This window comes from Pinus tabuliformis, chromosome 4_2 (genome assembly GCF_031772625.1).
Source record: "Pinus tabuliformis cultivar Carrire ecotype Pingquan chromosome 4_2, CPIR1, whole genome shotgun sequence".
In the NCBI taxonomy this organism is placed as follows: domain Eukaryota; kingdom Viridiplantae; phylum Streptophyta; class Pinopsida; order Pinales; family Pinaceae; genus Pinus; species Pinus tabuliformis.
This window is the reverse complement of record NC_142304.1, coordinates 513,165,648-513,185,943: the sequence shown is the minus strand read 5'-3', so window position 1 is coordinate 513,185,943 and position 20,296 is coordinate 513,165,648. Positions and strand designations below refer to the sequence as shown.

At 35.7% G+C, this 20,296-nt stretch overlaps 2 non-coding genes across 2 annotated transcripts; both read left to right on the top strand.

Annotated features, from left to right (window-relative positions):
• Nucleotides 1–2,802: 2,802 nt before the first annotated feature.
• Nucleotides 2,803–2,876, top strand: TRNAI-AAU (transfer RNA isoleucine (anticodon AAU)). Its single transcript has one exon. It is a non-coding gene; the product is annotated as a tRNA-Ile (tRNA).
• A 9,285-nt stretch (nucleotides 2,877–12,161) lies between these two features.
• On the top strand, nucleotides 12,162–12,235 carry TRNAI-AAU (transfer RNA isoleucine (anticodon AAU)). Its single transcript has one exon. It is a non-coding gene; the product is annotated as a tRNA-Ile (tRNA).
• Nucleotides 12,236–20,296: the final 8,061 nt, after the last annotated feature.

The window sequence follows — 20,296 nt, the reverse complement described above, 5'->3', positions numbered from 1 at the left end:
CTCTGCAACCCTACAACTGAAAATCATTTTTTTCCCTAGCAATTCAACCTGCATGTCTGGGTACTGCACTACCTCCGAAAATTTTAGCTTGCTGCTCCCTCTAAGCAGAGAAATTTTCTCCTTCGCTTCTAAGCTTCCCGGCTAATCACTCATGCTCCGATACCATGTGAAAAATTCAAAATTGAAATCCTAATACAAAAATTGAAATTCATTTTTCTAATTGTTAATTAATTTAATAATTTATCTGCTACGAAAATATAAAATAAATCACTTTGTAATCTTCATAAATAAATTGCAGAAGAAAAATAGTGCTAGAAATTGGGAAAATACTAGCACACACAGAATAAAAATGACACTATTATTTTTGGACAAATATCCCCGAAAAAACCTAACTTGGCAAAACCAATGCAACAGTGAGGGTTTTAATTATTATGCAGCAGTGAAATCTAAGTAAAATGTATGCATGCCCAACTAGAAATCCAATAGCAAGAAAATTTGGCCAAAGTTATTTAAGGGAATTTTGATTCTTCCACAAGCAACCCCGACACAACTTTCCTTCAAAAAATTCGTCCTCTTGGACCCTCTACGCTAGCCTCTACACAGTGCTTGCGTAGACCCTTAGATGTCTAATCTCACAACTACCTCTGATGAAGTCATTCTTCCTATCTCTATCGAGGAAACTAATTCTTTGGCCTTCTGGAATACTTTCCTGGCCTCTAGAAGCTGAATCGATTTTTCCTCCAGCCATATCAAATTTCTCTTCTGAAGCAACTACGCAGTCGCCTGCGCTACCTCACTAGGAATAACTTTGCATCCTTGTCGTTGCCTCTCCGGATGTCGAAAACTTCCTTCGAATCATTGTCTCTACCCCTCGTTATCTCTTCTTCCTCACTGAAGTTTGATCTCTCTGGCAACTGACTGCTGCTACTCTTGAAAATCAAATTCTCCAAGTGACTCTAGTGTGCTTTTCATCACCGCATCAATCCCTTCTGATATCTTCATGTTGGGACTCCAACGACCAAGATTAAATTTTAATCGATGGCTCATATCATTTCTGGATCGATTCATGTGAGTTTCTAGAGAATTTTCATCTTGAATTAATTAATTCTAATTAATTAACCATTTTTCCTAAGTTTAGACTTAGTAAACATTAAAAAATTGTTTAATAATCTAATTAAGTCATTTCTGTGTGGAATTTCTAGAAATAATTTCTAGGTTTTGGAGATCTCATGTATTCTAGCTTTTCCCCCAAATTTCGTGGTAGAACACATCTGCTGCTATAGAAACTAACATTAACATATACATATATATATATATAATCATTGTTATTCACATCACATTAAAAAATCATATAACATGTTAAAGAAATTTTCAAATGCATATATACACTAGGGTTTTAATAAAATTAAAAATTAAGATATTTCTATATATAAAGATGTGAAATTTATGTAAATATAAATAATATTGGTAAAAATCAACATAGATTTATATTAACTTCAAATTTACTAAGCACCAAAAAGAATAGAATTTCTCAAAGTGCAAACATTTTGAAAATTTTGATGTCTTTAAGTGCTTGATAGATTCAAGTAAATATAGAGTTAAAATAAATCTATATTAATTACAAATATTATGAGTTGACACTTCATTTTCTATCTTCTCAAAATCCTAATTTGAAAAAAATACTAATACTTTTATATTAATTTTTATGATAATATATGTATTTAGTAATCACAAAAAATGAAGTGACAATTTACACCTAACCAAAGGTAACTCTAGTAAATAACCTAAGGGAGCATTTTTTACTATAAATCAAATTACTAAGCAAAAATGAAAATCCAACATTATATACAATCATGAATTAAAATGGATGATTTATTTATGCCTATAACTAAGAATGGAAGAAATAGGCCAGCCATCATGACCCACCATGACCTCCACCACAAGTCAAGTTTATACCCGAGATAGTTAGAAATGATATACTTCAAACATTTTCTTCGACTAAATTCAATTAATAATAAAAAATGAGAATATGTCATAACTTCAAAACAAGAAAACTTCACATATAATACATTATGATTGTAATTTCAATGATGTTGGCTACTCTTTAGTTGCCATCAACTCTTTAAGATGATAATTCCAACATTAAATCACAAGTGGGAAACAATGTATCTTCATGCTCCCAAAACCTAACTCTGTGTAACTGAAAGTTGGTAATCAAAGTTTGCTTATGACTGAATCTTCTTTTTTATAAAATTATTGCGTTGCTGCATTTCCTTACATGTCCTCGTTATATTTATTTTGTAATTTACTTGCAATGATCATGTCCGGTTCACTTTTAAATTTAAATAGACACATCCAGATACAAAGTTAAGTGCATTTTATGAAAACAAATTCCTAAAAATATGTAACGTAATATGTATTAATGGTACGGTAACGGTCTTTAAGGTTAAGATTTAGTATTTTTTAGACAAAAGAAAATAGGTTAATGGCTCGGGCAGTAGTGGAAGTCTTTCATTTATAGATTATCAATCATCCATTTTAAATGGAATAATATTTTTTAATAATGATAATTAGTCAGTATGCATTTATAAAAACGAATAATAATAATTATTTTCACTAATAGTTTGACTATTGAATTATAATAAATTTCAAATATATGAATAGTATCTCATTGAAATAGAACTGCAAACTGCAAGATTCCTTAAAAAACCACCAATTACAAAGAATAAATCCGTTGCAGTCCGACATGAAAGTAGCAAAGTAATAAAAGATGAATTTAACGAATGAGACATAACACCATCTGGCCTATTAGCTCAGTTGGTTAGAGCGTCGTGCTAATAACGCGAAGGTCGCAGGTTCGAAACCTGCATAGGCCACAGGAAGGATATTTGTTATTGTTTCTACCTTATTAAACTACTAAAAACTATCGTCTCTGAAGATCCAATTCTTCAAAATATAATGTCAAAACTATTGTTACGAGCGATCCGACTTTTTTAATTTTAAATATTTTTTTAAGTAATTTCTATAACTAATGGAATAAAAAATATATATATTTTTATTTTTTTTAAATGGCTATTATAATTAAATTACTGATAACTATCGTGTTCGAAGATTTAATTTCTTTAAAATATAATGACAAAACTATTGTTATGAGTGATATTTATAACTTTAATTTCTTTAAAATATAATGACAAAACTATTGTTATGAGTGATATTTATAACTTTTTTTCGTTTTTTTTTGTTGGTAAAGATGTATCTTTTAATATATATATTTATTGAGAGTTTTATGATGTTTTTTATTTTCAGTTGGAGGGGTTATTCATAATTTTAAAGGAAATAAAGAAATAGATTATTTTGGGGCGTTTTTAGTTAGCAAATAATTTTGTTGAAGCTTATGGGTTGCTATAAGGTCTAATGCTAGCGAGAGTAGCAAAGATTGAAAACTCTATGGTAATTGGTGATTCCTTGATAGTTATCCCGTGTTTGATGCATGAAACATTACCAAAAAAGTGCAAGTTAAGAGGTATCATAGAAATGATCCAAACTCGGAAACCATTTTTTCCCAAGCTCGTCTTTTATCATGACTTGAGATCACATAACGCTGAAGCATATTGTCTTGTTAATGAAGGTGTAAACTAGGAAGAAAGCGCCCTTGTTCATAATGGTTTCCCCTCAATTTCTCTCATCCCTTAACTATGGGAATTATTTGAATTAAAAAATGAAATTTGAGGGAGGGAGAGCCACAAAAATCAATGTGGTTGCCCCTCCCAAAGTGCATCATGCACAACATAGTGTTAATGTCAATTTAAATGGACTTAAATGCATAAGCATGGACAAACATTGGAGGAATCTTGTGATTAGATTGTTATCACAATTCTATCTATTATTTGTGTAGTCCCAAACCATCAATAGTAGAGTGATAAGACGGATTTTATTGTGTGGGGAAAACATTAAGCCCTCTATGTAGTCCTTTGTATTCATGGTGAAAAATGACAAATATCAACAATGGTTATGGTGGAGTTCTTCGATGTGGTCTTGAGGAGGAAGAGAAGTTTTGGGTGCTCTAGGGGATCTGGAGCAAAGACTAAGACACGAGCCTCCATGCACTCTTTCTTGATTTCTTGACCATTGGCATATTTAGGAAGTCCATAATTTAGCTGCCAACTTTATGGAATCAACGGTATCCTATGGTAGTAGTCACAAAACCAACGGGGAGCTCTCAGCACCAAATGGACATTAGCTCTCACGTATGTTAGGAAGGTAATTCAAAGACTTTCGATGTCATTTAGAATTTCATCGGTGTTCTAGCAGTAAAGGTGAGACTTGTCAGGCATGTCTTGTTGGCACTGAACTAGTGTAAAATTTTAATTTGAGAATTGATGATATGGAAAATTGTTAGGACAATTGCTCCTCAGTGTCGTCTCTTTAAAACACCCTTGATGTTTCTACTATATTATTATCTTAATGATCTGAACTCTTTCTATGGAGAAAAGCACAAGAACTTACCAACCCTTTGTATTTCATGGGCCCCTAACAATTGGACACTTACCTTTGAGGTAGCTTCAAATGGCATTCCTGGGTGCCCTAGATGCCCCAAGTACCCGATGTTCCCTCTAGCATCAATTACATGCACCTTTGTGTCATGGAGATTTGACCTTGCCGGCCAGGCCTATGCGTCCCCTTCCTAACAAATTTGGAGGCTTTTGATGTATATTCAAGGTAGCTTTCGCAACAGACTTCGTCAAGATATGTCAGCCCCTATCGCATCCATTTTCTTGGCCAATAGGTAATGCCATTTTCAGAGCTGTCAGCGTATGATAAATCTGCACAACCCTCACTCAAATACGTGTAAATGTATATAAAGAAAAGTTCCTCAATGAAAGTGTTCCTTCACCTCATTTCAACCATGCGCTATCGATAATGCTGCCCTGTGTAAATGCTTTACAAATCCACTTTCATCGTATTGTGTTGGTCAAAGTGCAACCTATTGAGATTTCATGGTAAATTAAATCCTGTTGTAACTTTGAATTATGGTAAATACCACCACATCCTCGACCATGTGCACATCAGTTTACAACTATCCACTGCGACCTTCACTATCGCTCACTTTGCAGTCGTTATGTGGTGATTTTCATACATAACTGATGGTGTTTTGTTACCACTACAACGCCTTCTCATACCTTTCCAATATAACTTCTATGACAAGTGTTGGCGCTACCTCGTATGTGTTTTCCATTTCCGGTGGCTTCTACACCTTGGGATAGCCTCCTCGATGTGCATGTTAATGATCGATCCTATGTTTCCCGTGTGCTGGCATGATCATAAATTCATCATATGGGCATGCACTTTCCTATTGCCCTTATGCATCCCTTTGGGGTGCGTGGTGGCCTTTATGGTAGCTAACCACATGGAATTTAATCCTTCTCTGTAAACCAACCTCCCATAAGAATTTTGAGTGCATTACAGTGGCTTAAACTCAAAAAGAATTAACCCTTTATTCATTTTAAATATAAACCATGCAATATATTAAATAATTGCAATGTATTAAAGAGTGTGTCTTATTCACTTTTTTTCTTAAACTCCTTAGAAGAGTATGTGAGGTTCATATGGAACATTAAATTTCCATCCTTAGAGCATATTAGTTGTGTCATGTGAAGGGAAGCTTAAATGTAACTGTTGCATAGTTTAAATAATACCCGACTGTTGTATAGTTCAAATTATAGCCATGGCATTTTCAATTATTTCATGAAAAGGAGGCGGGATGAAAATAGTTTAGCTCACAATAGCGATATTTTCATGTGAGGATATGGAAACAAATGAATAAATAAAATAATTCACTTGAGTAATATAAACAATGAATTATCCAAATCAAGATGTTACAAATTATATTGTTTTGGTCAAGCATGCTTAAGTTGGGAGATCAACTCAAAATTCAAGTTCTTTCATGGATCTATTAATTGCAATTACTTTGATATTTCGTGATGCCCAAGGTGATGATGCATTCATAGAACGTTCCTTGGAATACTCACAACCATGCGTTTGGAGGGTGTGGATTAATGCAAAGCAAGGTTGGATTATTAATTATGTCGATTTTGGGCTTCAAAGATTTATGGGAAAGATGTCACTCTTACAAACCCCAATGCACATGTTGAGATGGGGATCCAATCATGAACCTAGGGGAACATGACATGCAATGATTCTTACCATGATGCCATGCAGTGTCAATAAGAATGCACCCCTAGAGGCATATGAATTAGGTTAAATCATGAGGGAAACCTTCATTTTGACAATCTAGGGTTTCTCCCAAACCCTAATATGGTCAACCGTAAGGAAAGCCAAATTAAAGTCATGCTCATCCATACATAGGTGCCTCCACTAATTGGAAATGTACACTATAGGAGGATAGGTTTCGAATTCACAGGGCTCTCAATGCTCCTTGAAGCAACAAACCTCCAAACACTAATGCAATCATAAGATCTATATCTGAGATAAAAACATGATGTTTGGATGCAATGTGTGAAGTGAATGTACACATCAATAAGGTTTGATAGGAAGGGTAGTGAGGAGAGTAATCAGTCGAAACCCTAATGGGCTAACCGAGTGGAGGGGGACCCAAAATCTTGGGTGTTGTTGTAGCAACTACAACAGACGTCTAATTATAGAACTTCCTTTGATGAAGTCATTATGCCTGTCTCTATCGAGGAAACTGATTCTCCGGCCTTCTAGAAGACTTTCCCGACCTCTGGAAGCTGAACCTATTTTCCCCCCAGCCAAATCGAATTTCTGTTCTGAAGCAACTACGTAGTCCTCTGCGCTGCCTCATTGGGAATAACTCAACCTTCTTGTTGTTTCCTCTACAGATATGGAAAATATCCTCTTGATCACTATCTCTGCTTCCTCGGTGAAGCTCGAACTCTTCGGAAACTAATAGTCGCTACTCTAGAAAATTGAATCCTCCAAGTGACTGGCGTGTTCTCCATCACCACATTGATCCTTTCTTATATCTTCCTATTAGGAATCCAACGACAAATATTAAATTTTAATCAATGGCTCAAATCATTTCTAGATCAATATATGTGAGTTTTTAGAGAATTCTCGTATTGCTCAATTAATTATGATTAATTAACAATTTTTCCTAAGTTTAGACTTAGGAAACATTAAAAAATTGGTTAATAATATAATTAATTCATATGTAGGTGGAATTTCCATAAACGATTTCTAGGTGTTGGAGATCACATGTATTCTAGCCTCTCCACCAAATTTTCTGCCTAGAACACATCCGATACTACATAATCTAACACTCTCTCTTAGTGAGGACTATGTTCTCTCTAGCGCTGCATATCCTGCCACAACACCCTGTCTTTGTATCACCTCTTTTCATGCCACTGATGTTTGGATATACTTCCTACAAACCACTGCGCAACTCAGATGTTGCATCTGTGTTACTGCTGACACTGCCATATTACTGCCAACTCTACATCTTCACTACAACTACCTCTCATCTATTTCAACTACTGCAATTGAGAAGCATCCAAAATATTAAATCATTCGTGTTTAGTATGATGCATTTGTCTCCCGAGTCTCTGACTGTTGTTAGCATCTACACTGTCACTGAAGACTCTACACTGCTGCCAACTCTGCACTGAGCCACCTACTTTGTTGTTAACGCTGCACTGCACTCCTCAGCATCTGAATGCTACTAGTATGAAACCGTCACTCTGGAATTGACTGCATCAATTTTCATTTATCCATCCTGCTACTGAATATTGTGGGCCCCCATAGCAAGCTAATGATCCATGAGGTGGAATCCTCAAGGTCCTGACTAATCTCTGTAGCTCTCTGGGGCTACAACTCTAAGTCACCCCACTTCACTCCTGGAGGTATAATTGTCATCATTGCGACGTCTTCCTCCAACCTAAAGGACAACCTATCTATCTCAGAATGTGTGGCTGCCTAGTCCTGCTTCTCTTGCTTGTCTTTCTTTTTTAGAGGACATTGGGTACTTAATGGCCAAACTCGCCACACTTGAAGCACTTGACCTTAGATAGGTCCTTCTTCTTCTTCTTCTTCTTCTTCTTCCCCTACCCTTGACTGTGACCCTTAGATGTGAGGGGCACATTCTCCTCCTCCTTCACGCCCTTCGATCCACTACTACTGCTACCGCTGATGGAGCTCTTTAGTAGAGCTTACCTCAACTCCTCTTGCTACAAGTCGGCCCACATTCTATCCTATCTTGGTAGTGTGTCTCTACCCAATACTTTGGATGAAGATTTTCCAATCCTTAGAGACACTATCTAGTGCCAACCATACTAGCTCTAAAGGTTGAGTTGTTGCCCCAACAACTACAAGCTAGTCTTGAACCTCCTGAATCCTAGTGAGGAAGGGATCTATGGCCTCCCCCTTCTACATCTTGATGCATCTTATCTTTTCTTCCAGGAACATTTTCTGCTACTAAGATGTACCCTGGTATAGCATAGAGGTTCACTTGGTTGCTATATGTGAGGCTATATGACCCCGACTCCATCTAGGATCAACTTCTTCACCTTCACCACTTCCTTTATGTATTCATTAAGTTGGTCTGCATTATGGGGAATTGTCACCACATTAACTATGTAGGCTTTCAAGCCTTCTTCATCTAGAAGGAAGGACATCCTAGCCTTCTAGATGACGTAGTTGGAAGCTTTATCCAACCTATCCTGATATTGAAGCCCTACTATGGCCATCTCTAATCTATCGAAAACTCCCTCTTTCCGTCTGCTTGGTTTCTTCTTTGTTACTCGCACTCCCTTATGGAATGCGAAGATTTGCTAGCTGCTACTACCAATTTATCTGGAAAAATCAAACTTCTGAGACTTGAAGTTCCCTGAGAGAAATTTTCCCTCTGTTGTGTGTATTTTTCTCTTCCACCCAACACAGATTCTTCTTCTACAACTGCAACAACAACAAAACCCTCTGTGTCCAGTCAAGGAATCTGCTCAGTGAAAAGTTGAGTTGTAGATGCTCCCTCTGATTGTTGGAATCACTAACCTGATTAACTCGACTTTTCTACTACCCTGCAATTGAAAATCAAATTTTTTCCCTAGCAATTCGGCTTGCTTGTCTGGGTACTGTATTGCCTCTAAAAATTTCAACTTGTTGCTCCCTCTAAGTAGCGAAATTTTCTCCTCTGCTTCTAAGCTTCCCGGCTGATCACTCATGCTCCGATACCATGTGAAAATTTCAAAACTGAAATCATATTACAGAAACTAAAATTTATTTTTCTAATTGTTAATTAATTTAATAATTTATCGGCTACAAAAATATAGAATAAATCACTTTGTAATCTTCATAATAAATTGCAGAAGAAAAATAGTGTTGGAAACTGAGAAAATACTAGCACACACAATAAAAATGATACTGTCATTTTTGGACAAATATCTCCAAAAATTCATAACTTGGGAAAATCGTTGCAACAGTGAGGGTTTTAACTATTGTGCAACAATGAAATCTGAGTACAATCTATGGATGCTGAACTTGCAATCCAAATAGCAATTAAAGCTGGCCAAAGTTATTTAATGGAATTTCCCATCTTCCAAAAGCAACCTCAACATATATTTCCTTCAGAAAACTCATCCTCCTGGACCCTCTACATCAGCTTCTACGCAGTGCTTGCATAGACCCTTGGATGTCTATGTTCGGAACTGCCTCTGATGAAGTTGTTCTTCCTGTCAGGGAAAATTTTAAGGATGAAAATTTATCTTAAAGTTTAGAAACCTTGGCTAGTCCCACTAGTCCATATTATGAAATCTATAAAACGTTTGGAGATATTTTTGTGAAAATATTCAAATTTATAATATTCTTATATAGTCTATATAATTTTTTTGGCGATTTTTAGGGTAAAATAATTTCATTCTATAAAATTTGGGTGAATCATTTTTACAAAAAAATGGAAATTAGTGAATCTTTTTTTGGAAAAAGTATAAAAAATTAGCCCATGGGCGAATATTAGCCCCTAAAATTTTCTCTTCTTCTTGTCTCTGTTGAGGAAACTGATTCTATGGCCTTCTAGAATACTTTCCTGGCCCGTGGAAGTTAAATCGTGTTTTCCTCTAACCATATCAAATTTCTCTTTTGAAGCAACTGCGCAGTCCTCTACGCTGCCTCACTGGGAATAACTTGGCATCCTTGTCTTTGCCTCTCTGGAAATGGAAAACTTCCTCCAAATCACTCTCTCTACCCCTCATTATGTCTTCTTCCTCATTGAAGTTTGAACTCTCTGGCAACTAATTGCTGCTACTCTTGAAAATCGAATTCTACAAGTGACTCTAGTGTGTTCTCCATCACCACATCGATCCCTTCTTATATCTTCCTATCGGGACCACAACAACCAAGATTAAATTTTAATCGATGGCTCAAATCATTTCTGGATCGATTCGTGTGAGTTTCTAGAGAATTTTCACCTTGAATTAATTAATTATGATTAATTAACCATTTTTTTTAAGCTTACGCTTAGGAAACATTAAAAAATTGGTTAATAATATAATTAAGTCATCTGTGTGTGGAATTTCTAGAAAAAATTTATAGGTTTTGGAGACCTCATGTATTTTAGTCTCTCCACCAAATTTCATGGCTAGAACACATCCGATGCTGTAGAAACTAACATATATATATATATATATATATATATATATATATATATATATATATATATATATACAGTCATTGTTATTCACATCATATTAAAAAACCATAAAACATGTTAAAGAAAATTTTCAGTTGCATGTGTGTATTTATATACACTAGGGTTTTAATAAAATAAAAAATTAAAATACTATTTATATTTATACTAATAATAATACTATTTATATTTACATAAATTTCACATCTTTATATATAGAAATATTTTAATTTTTAATTTATTAAAAATCTAGTGTGTGTATATAATAAAATAAAAAATAAAAATATTTCTATATATAAAGATGTGAAATCTATGTAAATATAAATAGTATTAGTAAGAACCAACATAGATTTATCTTAGCTTCAAATTTACCAAACACCAAAAAAAATCAAATTTCTTAAAATACAAACATTTTGAAAATTTTGATGTTTTTGAGTACTTGATATATTCAAATAAATATAAAATTAAAATAAATCTATATTAATTACAAATATTACGAGTTAAAACTTTATTATCTATCTCTTCAAAATCTTAATTTGAAAAAGAGACAAACACTTCTATATTATAATATCTGTAATTTAGCAATCACAAAAAATAAAATGAAAATTTACACCTAACCAAAGAGAACTCTAGTAAATAAGCTAAGGAATAAATCAAATTACGAATGAAAAATGAAAATCCAACCTTATATACAATTATGAATTAAAATGGATGATTTATTTAGCCATCATTATCTACCACGACCTCCACTACAAGTTAAATTTATAGAAATGAGAAAATAATAAAAAATGAGAATATGTCTTCAAAATAAGAAAACTTCACATATAATACATTATGATTGATAAATTCCATGATGTTGCCTACTATTTAGTTGCCATTAACTCTTTAAGATGAGAATTCTAACATTAAATCACACTCGGAATCAATGTATCTTCATGCTCCCAAAACCTAATTTTCTGTAATTGAATTGAGAATCAAAGTTTGCTTATGACTGTATCTTTTTTTTATAAAATTATTGCCTTGCTGCATTTCTATACATGTCCTTGTTATATTTATTTTGTAAGTTGTTAATTGCAATGATTATGTTTGGTTAACTTTTGAATTTAAATAAATAAATCGGGATATTTTTGGCATTTTGATTGACAAAAAGAAACAGGTTAACCGCTCAAGATGTATATAGTAGTAGTGGAATTCTTTTCCTTATAGATAAGTATTTCAGATAAAATAGTTTTTCTTGAATAGTAATGATGAATCAATATACATTTACAAAACATAAATAATAATAGCTATCATCACTATAATTTGACCATTAAATTATGATAAATTCAAATATATATATGTCAATAATATCCAATCGCAACAAAATTGCAAACTGTAAAATTCCTTAAAAAAAAATAAAAAAATCGCCAATTGTCTATAAACCAAAGAATAAATCCGTCGCAGCCCTGCTTGAAGGTAGCAATCCCATAAAGATTATAATACAGAATGAGACAAGACACCATCGGGCCTATTAGCTCAGTTGGTTAGAGCGTCGTGCTAATAACGCGAAGGTCGCAGGTTCGAAACCTGCATAGGCCACAGTAAGAATACTTGTTATCCTTATTCTGGTTATCCTTTCCACTGTGAACTTTCAACTGGTTCGGCTCTAATTCTGTTTTGGATGGACTTTTTAAAATTTTAACGTGATTATTATAATTAATTAAGTGATATATATATATGTATATTTTAAAATGGTTATTATAATAATTAAACTACTAAAAACTATGTCTCTGAAGATCCAATTCTTCGGAATATAATGTCAAAATTATTGTTACGAGCGGTTCGACTTTTTTAAATTTAAATATATATTTTTAAATGATTTCTATAATTAATCGAATAAAAAGTATTTTTTTAAAGGGTTATTATAATTAAACTACTAAAAAGGATGATTTTTTTTTAAATGTAATGTCAAAACTATTGTTATGAATGGTAATTATAGTTTTTGTTTTTTTTGGTTGTTGTAAAGATGTATCTTTTATTATTTATTTATATATATATATATAGATAGATATATATATTTATTTATTTATTTATTGAGATTTATGTTTTAGGATGGTTTTCATTTTAGTTGGAGGGGTTATTTATAATTTTGAAGGAACAAAAAAATAGATTATTTTTGGGGCGTTTTCTAGTTAGTAAATAATCTTGTTGAAGCATATTGGTTGCTATAAGGTCTAATGCTAGTGAGAGTAATAAAGATTGAAAACTTTATGGTAATTGGTGATTCCTTGATAGTTATTTAGTGCTTGATGCATGAAACATTACCAAAAGAGTGCAAGTTAAGAGGTATCATAGAAATGATCCAAACTCGGAAACCATTTTTTTCCAAGCTCGTCTTTTATCATGACTTGAGATGACATAATGCTGAAGCATATTGTCTTGCTAATGAAGGTGTAAAAATAGGAAGAAAGGGCCCTTGTTCATAACGGTTTCCCCTCAATTTTTCCCATCCCTTAACTATGGAATTATTTGAATTAAAAAATGAAAAATTTGAGGGAGGAAGAGCCACAAAAATCAACGTGGCTCTCCCTCCCAAAGTGCATCATGCACAACATAGCGTTAATGTCAATTTAAATGGACTTAAACACATAAGGATGGACGAATATTGGAGGAATCTTGTGATTAGATTGTCATCACCATTCTATCTATTATTTGTGTGCTCCCAAGCCATCAATAGTAGAGTAATAAGATATATTTTATTGTGTGGGGAAAGTATTAAGCCCTCTATGTAGTCCTTTGTATTCATGGTGAAAAATGACAAATATTAACAATGGTTATGGTGGAGTTCTTCGATGTGGTCTTGAGGAGGCAGAGAAGTTTTGGGTGCTCTACGGGATCTGGAGCAAAGACTAGGACATGAGCCTCCATACTCCTTCTTGATTCCTTGACCATTGGTATATTTAGGAGGTCCATAATTTCACTGCCAACTTTATGGAATCAGTAGTATCCTATGGGTATCCTATGGTAGTAGTCACAAAGCCAACGGGGAGCTCTTAGCACCAAATGGGCATTAGCTCTCACGTATGTTGGGAGGGTAATTCAGAGATTTTCCATGTCAATCAGAATTTCATCGTTGTTCAAGCAGTAGAGGTGAGGCTTGTCAGACATGTCTTTTTGGCACTGAACTAGTGTAAAGTTTTAATTTGGGAACTGATGATATGGAAAATTGTTGGGACAATTGCTCCTCAGTGTCATCTCTTTAAGGCACCCTTGATGTTGCTACTATGTTCTTGTCTTAATGATCTGAACTCTTTCCATGGGGAGAGGCACAAGAGCTTACCAACCCTTAGTATTTCATGGGTCCCTAACAATTGGACACTTAATTGTGAATTTACAGTGAGGGAAACCTAGGATACAAGAGTTCCCTATGATGGTATTGCAATGGAATTGTTGGATCAAATAATGGATAGGCTAGAGGAAAACTAAGAGCTTTTGTATATCAAATTTAACCATGTCTATGTTTTATCCCAATAGTGATGGAATTACTTATGGAAGACAAAACTTAGGAGAGGTGATTAGAGGATGAGGCAGATAGTCTTCACCAACAACTGGAGGATTTGTGGGTAGCAATTAAATCCTTGTCTCCTCATATCTCCTCTAATCTAGATAAGGAAAATGCAGCTAATTTAATAAAATTAGATTTGAATGTACCTCGTATAGTAGAGGATAACTTTGGAACATAATCAGCGTAACTTGCATCTATTTTTCTGTTTATTGTAAGTTTTGTATGATCTTTGCTAATCTTTTGGAGAGTGTATATCTCTAGAAACTTGAGATCTATTAGGCAAGTTAGTAGTGAAGTATATATGATATATGCCAATCTTGATGAGATTATATTTATGTCTAATCTCAAACGAAATTTCATTGTAATCACCTAATGTATAGGTTGTGATCCATGCACACAATTTTATTTAATATAAAATTATCATTATGGTTAAACTAAAAAGAAGAGATGGGCTTCATTGTTAATATTTGTAGAAATTTTGAATAATATGACACATATTCAACAGAGATTATCCTGATCATACAATTTAAGCGGAACATGTATAATACATAATCTCCTCTACGTTGATCATCAAATTACAGAAGCAGAAACATCCACAGGCACACGTAGAAGCATCAATCAAACTCATAAACACAGTATGTATCCCGGGGAAAGCATCTCGCTAAAAACCCCACACTATCTGTATATTATATTGATTGAATCATGTAACAATACAAAGCATAATACTTCTCACAAGTATCTCCACCTGTTACACACAATACAGCTCAGATTTGATCTCCAAATCTCTCCCGCTGCTTGCCTGCCTCCACTGCTCAAACCTGCTCGAGAACTGATGAGAATAGCTTCCCAAACTCGATTTTACACTGCAAAATAGTTACCCACACTATGTTGGACGTGAGCAACAGCTATAATATCATGAAGATACGTGAGCAAACTCATTGGCATACTCAATCCTTTGATTGTGCAAATCATCATGCACAACTATAGTCACAACTGATAGCAATCTGATCCTCTAACACCTGTCCCTGCTGAACTGAACATGCACTGACATGCAACTGAGTTAACTGATGTATTCTATAGTTGCATTATGAGTTAATAACTTGTGAATTAATTAATAACTAATTCACCCAACTCATCTTTAGTCTATTGATCAGTTAGACTAAATACAACCAGTTTAACAAAGCTAAACTGAACACAACTCCATCAACTGTACCTCCAGTCCACTAAACTCAACTCACTTGAGTTCTAACTGAAGTCATGCATGCAACAACTCAACTGACTCATAAGAAAAACGAATTTCCTTCTGACAGCTACATGTGCCACTTCCGTAGCTCAAACTGAAGTGCTCCAAGAGAATAAGATTAAGTTTATAGTCCAAATATTATTGTGAGATAATAATATTTGACTTTTCTATTTTTGACTTTGATCACTCACACTGTGATCACTCACACTGTAATCACTCACACTGTGATCACTCACACTTTCATCAAAAATAGAAGTCCATCTATTTTTCCCAACTTGATCAATCATCCATAGACATGATCCATATGTCTAAAAATAGACATAGTCTAAAAATAGACTTGCGCTAAAAATAGCCTGCGGGCCCACTTAGTGAAGGCGACTCTTGTCACTAAGCTCCATCATCTTGTTGCGCTCTCAACAAGCATTTCTTGTTGCACACTTTTCAACACTCCCTCTCAACAAGAAAGGCTTCCTCTCAAACCCAATCCTGTAACTCTGGAATGTTCTCCATGCAACACATTTGGCCGGTCCACTTGCTCTGTCATCAAAGTCTCTGACTGCTATTGCCTCTGTCGACTGAAACTCTGCATCTCTGTGCTCTTCAGTATCTGACTGCTCTAGCCTCTGTCACTTTGATCTCTGACTGCATCCGTGCTGCTGCTGGTTCTATCTCCCAGCATTGCATCCGCACTGCACCTCCCAACTGACCTCCCTGTTGGGATAGAAACATCCTCTGATGCTGAAGCTCTACCTGCTGCTGACAAGTGCTCCCTCTCTGACATCTGCGCTACTGCAACATCTCCATGCATCTCGCACCATTTCACACCTCTCTGTGCCACCTAACACTGTGCAAAACACTTGTGCCTCTCGCATTGCTACAGCCTGCTAGCTATGCGCTGTCCTGGGATTCCCTGCACTGTCGCTCTCTCTGCCGCTCCATCCGCATCTGTCTCTACCCAATCAGTCAGTTCCTGCTACTACACATCGGGGCTCCCGTAGCAAGGTCTCATCCAAGAGGTTGGGTACCTCAAGGATCTTGCCCCTCCTCCTTGGGACAATCAATCCACATCACCCCACCTCCTACTTGGAGGTATGGATGCATGCGATCCCTCAGCCCACCTGGCTTGAAGTTTCCCCCTACTGGAGGTCTCTGGATGAGTAGATGTCTCTACTCGATCTCCTCTCAGCTTCCCCTGTTGTGGCTCCTCCACAATCTCCTGAAGCTGCTGCACCAATCGTGGCTCCTCCACAATCGTCTGAGACTTCTTCTGGCTCTGCATGTTGAGAGGTAATATACGCTCCCTCTCAACCACCAAGTCTCCATCAGTTGCCTTGCTGCTCAAGGCTTTGCATGCATCTTGAACCTCAAGAGCATACAGGTTCCTGACACATGAACCAATCTCATGACAACGAAAGCATCTCACCTTCGACTTGTCAACATTCTTCCTATCACTAGAAGAACAAGATTCGAAAAGAGAAACCTTCTCCTTCCCCTTCTTCGCCTTACTCACTAAGGCACAGTTCTCCTCATCCTGCATGGATGAAGAACTGTCTCTGGTGCGCCGTCTAATCTCCTCCTGCATCAAATCCGACCATGGTCGTTCCCAATTTGGCAGTTTCTCCCTTCCATTCACCGAGTCCTGGTAGCTATGCCAACTCTTAGGAAGGTCAAGGAGTCCTAGACTCACCATCCTCATCATCAACAGTAACCCCCACACTTCCCAGCTCATCTCGACACTGAGTGAACCTCGTGAGATACTGGGGCATACTATCTCCATTCTCGAACTGAATGTTTCTGAGTTTTATCTCTTGCTTTGGAATTAAATTCGAATTCCACCAGCACAAAAACTCAACTGCTTCCGATCTAGAATTCGTGACTGAATAGTAGATCTGATGATCAATCCTCGCTTGATATCCTGTAAAAATCTCTTCTACAAATCAAGCTGCTCTGATACCATGTAGAAACTTTTTCTACAATTATCTAGCTCTGATACCATGTAGAAATTTTGAATAATATGACACATATTCAACAGAGATTATCCTGATCATACAATTTAAGCGGAACATGTATAATACATAATCTCCTCTACGTTGATCATCAAATTACAGAAGCAGAAACATCCACAGGCACACATAGAAGCATCAATCAAACTCATAAACACAATATGTATCCCGGGGAAAGCATCTCGCTAAAAACCCCACACTATCTGTATATTATATTGATTGAATCATGTAACAATACAAAGCATAATACTTCTCACAAGTATCTCCACCTGTTACACACAATACAACTCAGATTTGATCTCCAAATCTCTCCCGCTGCTTGCCTGCCTCCACTGCTCAAACCTGCTCGAGAACTGATGAGAATAGCTTCCCAAACTCGATTTTACACTGCAAAATAGTCACCCACACTATGTTGGACGTGAGCAACAACTATAATATCATGAAGATACGTGAGCAAACTCATTGGCATACTCAATCCTTTGATTGTGCAAATCATCATGCACAACTATAGTCACAACTGATAGCAATCTGATCCTCTAACACCTGTCCCTGCTGAACTGAACATGCACTGACATGCAACTGAGTTAACTGATGTATTCTATAGTTGCATTATGAGTTAATAACTTGTGAATTAATTAATAACTAATTCACCCAACTCATCTTTAGTCTATTGATCAGTTAGACTAAATACAACCAGTTTAACAAAGCTAAACTGAACACAACTCCATCAACTGTACCTCCAGTCCACTAAACTCAACTCACTTGAGTTCTAACTGAAGTCATGCATGCAACAACTCAACTGACTCATAAGAAAAACGAATTTCCTTCTGACAGCTGCATGTGCCACTTCCGTAGCTCAAACTGAAGTGCTCCAAGAGAATAAGATTAAGTTTATAGTCCAAATATTATTGTGAGATAATAATATTTGACTTTTCTATTTTTGACTTTGATCACTCACACTATGATCACTCACACTGTAATCACTCACACTGTGATCACTCACACTTTCATCAAAAATAGAAGTCCATCTATTTTTCCCAACTTGATCAATCATCCATAGACATGATCCATATGTCTAAAAATAGACATAGTCTAAAAATAGACTTGCGCTAAAAATAGCCTGCGGGCCCACTTAGTGAAGGCGACTCTTTTCACTAAGCTCCATCATCTTGTTGCGCTCTCAACAAGCATTTCTTGTTGCACACTTTTCAACAATATTAACAAAATTAAGGTCATGATAATTAAATTTGGAAAGATTATATATGATACTTTCATATTTGAGAACATGTATTTGGAGGAGGTTCCTTTAGACAAATATTTTGGAATCAATAGCCATCACAATCTCAACTTGGCATCGAGAGAAGGATAAATAGAGAATGAAAAAATTATTATGGACTTGAAAATAATTGTAAGTTAGTGGATCTTTGAATGTGGGATAAAAGGAAACTCCTCTTTGAGACTCTCATTCTTTAGAGAGTACTGAAGGAAAATATAAAAGATCTAAAAGTAGTTTATAATCTACAATCGTAATATTCCATTTCCTATCCTCACTCACTCTGCTTGATGTTATTCTCTGATCTTCACCAATTATCGTCCCTCTATACTTCTCAGTAGCATATACTCAATCTTCTCCTCACTCTATCCACTCTGCAAAAACACTTTGTTTTCTGCTCTCGACCCTCATTCAATCATCACAATCAACAACTGTCGGTCATCATTCTCTCCACACAATAAAAAACTCTCGAATATCTTCATCTTAGTCACTCTTGACCTTTCTTAGCAACGATCTCACATTTAGCTCTCCACACAGCTCACACTAATGCCACATTCCCCTATTAAAATTACACTACTGCAATCCATGGTTTTGTTAATCTTCTACACAAAGAATGATGTTGGAACTTTTACGCATCATATTGCCCGAGTGTACTATAGTATGGCTTAGTATCCTCTTTTGTCATGCTTCTCAACCATTGTAGCTATATCAAATCAGAGAATGGGCTTTGGTGTGTTTTTTCACGCTGAGAATTAAAGCTCATTTCATTTACGCACTCAAGGAGTACCTCAAATAAATTATGCATGTTTAATCAACAAACCTCTCCTTTGCTACTCTTTAAGACTTACAAAGTTCAATTTGTAATTTAGCATGACTTCTTTGAGCTTGGCCTGCTCATGGTATTCATAGGTCCATTCCCATTAAATTGTTCATGGCACGAGGGACACTCTAGTGTGGCTTGTTCCGTTTAAACCACACCCATAAATTCACTCTGCAAATCATGGTCCTCTCTGACTCTGTCTCCTAATTTCATTGCAATTTCCATTAATTTCTTATGTAAATTGTCATCCTCGCTAGCTTGTTTATTTGTTCTAGCTTAACCACAGATGATTATAACCATTTTCCCTAGAGAACACTACCATATTTGGCGACATCGCCTATTGTAGCACATAATGTTGAAATGGATACCGAAACACTAAAACTTATAATCATGCACCCATGGTGCTTATGCCCGTAGCTCCAAGAAATAATCCCAAAGGGTTGTAACTCTCGTAATTAACAGTGTTTTCTGCGACAACCCCTTGCTCACGTTACACATGAGAGCACCACACACCTGGACCAATGAAAAACTTTTTTTCTTGTCCAAAAATCCTATACCTTTTAGGACATGTTATCATGTGCCTGAGGAGCTGGAACCACATGCTAATTGGAAAGAGTACTTAACTCACCAACAGAGGTTGGGAGTCAGGGGTCAGTCCCAATTATTTGTTGTGCAAACAACACTTTTGCCTGAAATCCTAACATCCTGACAAGCCTTTAACATTGAAAAACATCCAAAAATAACTCTTAGGCTCAC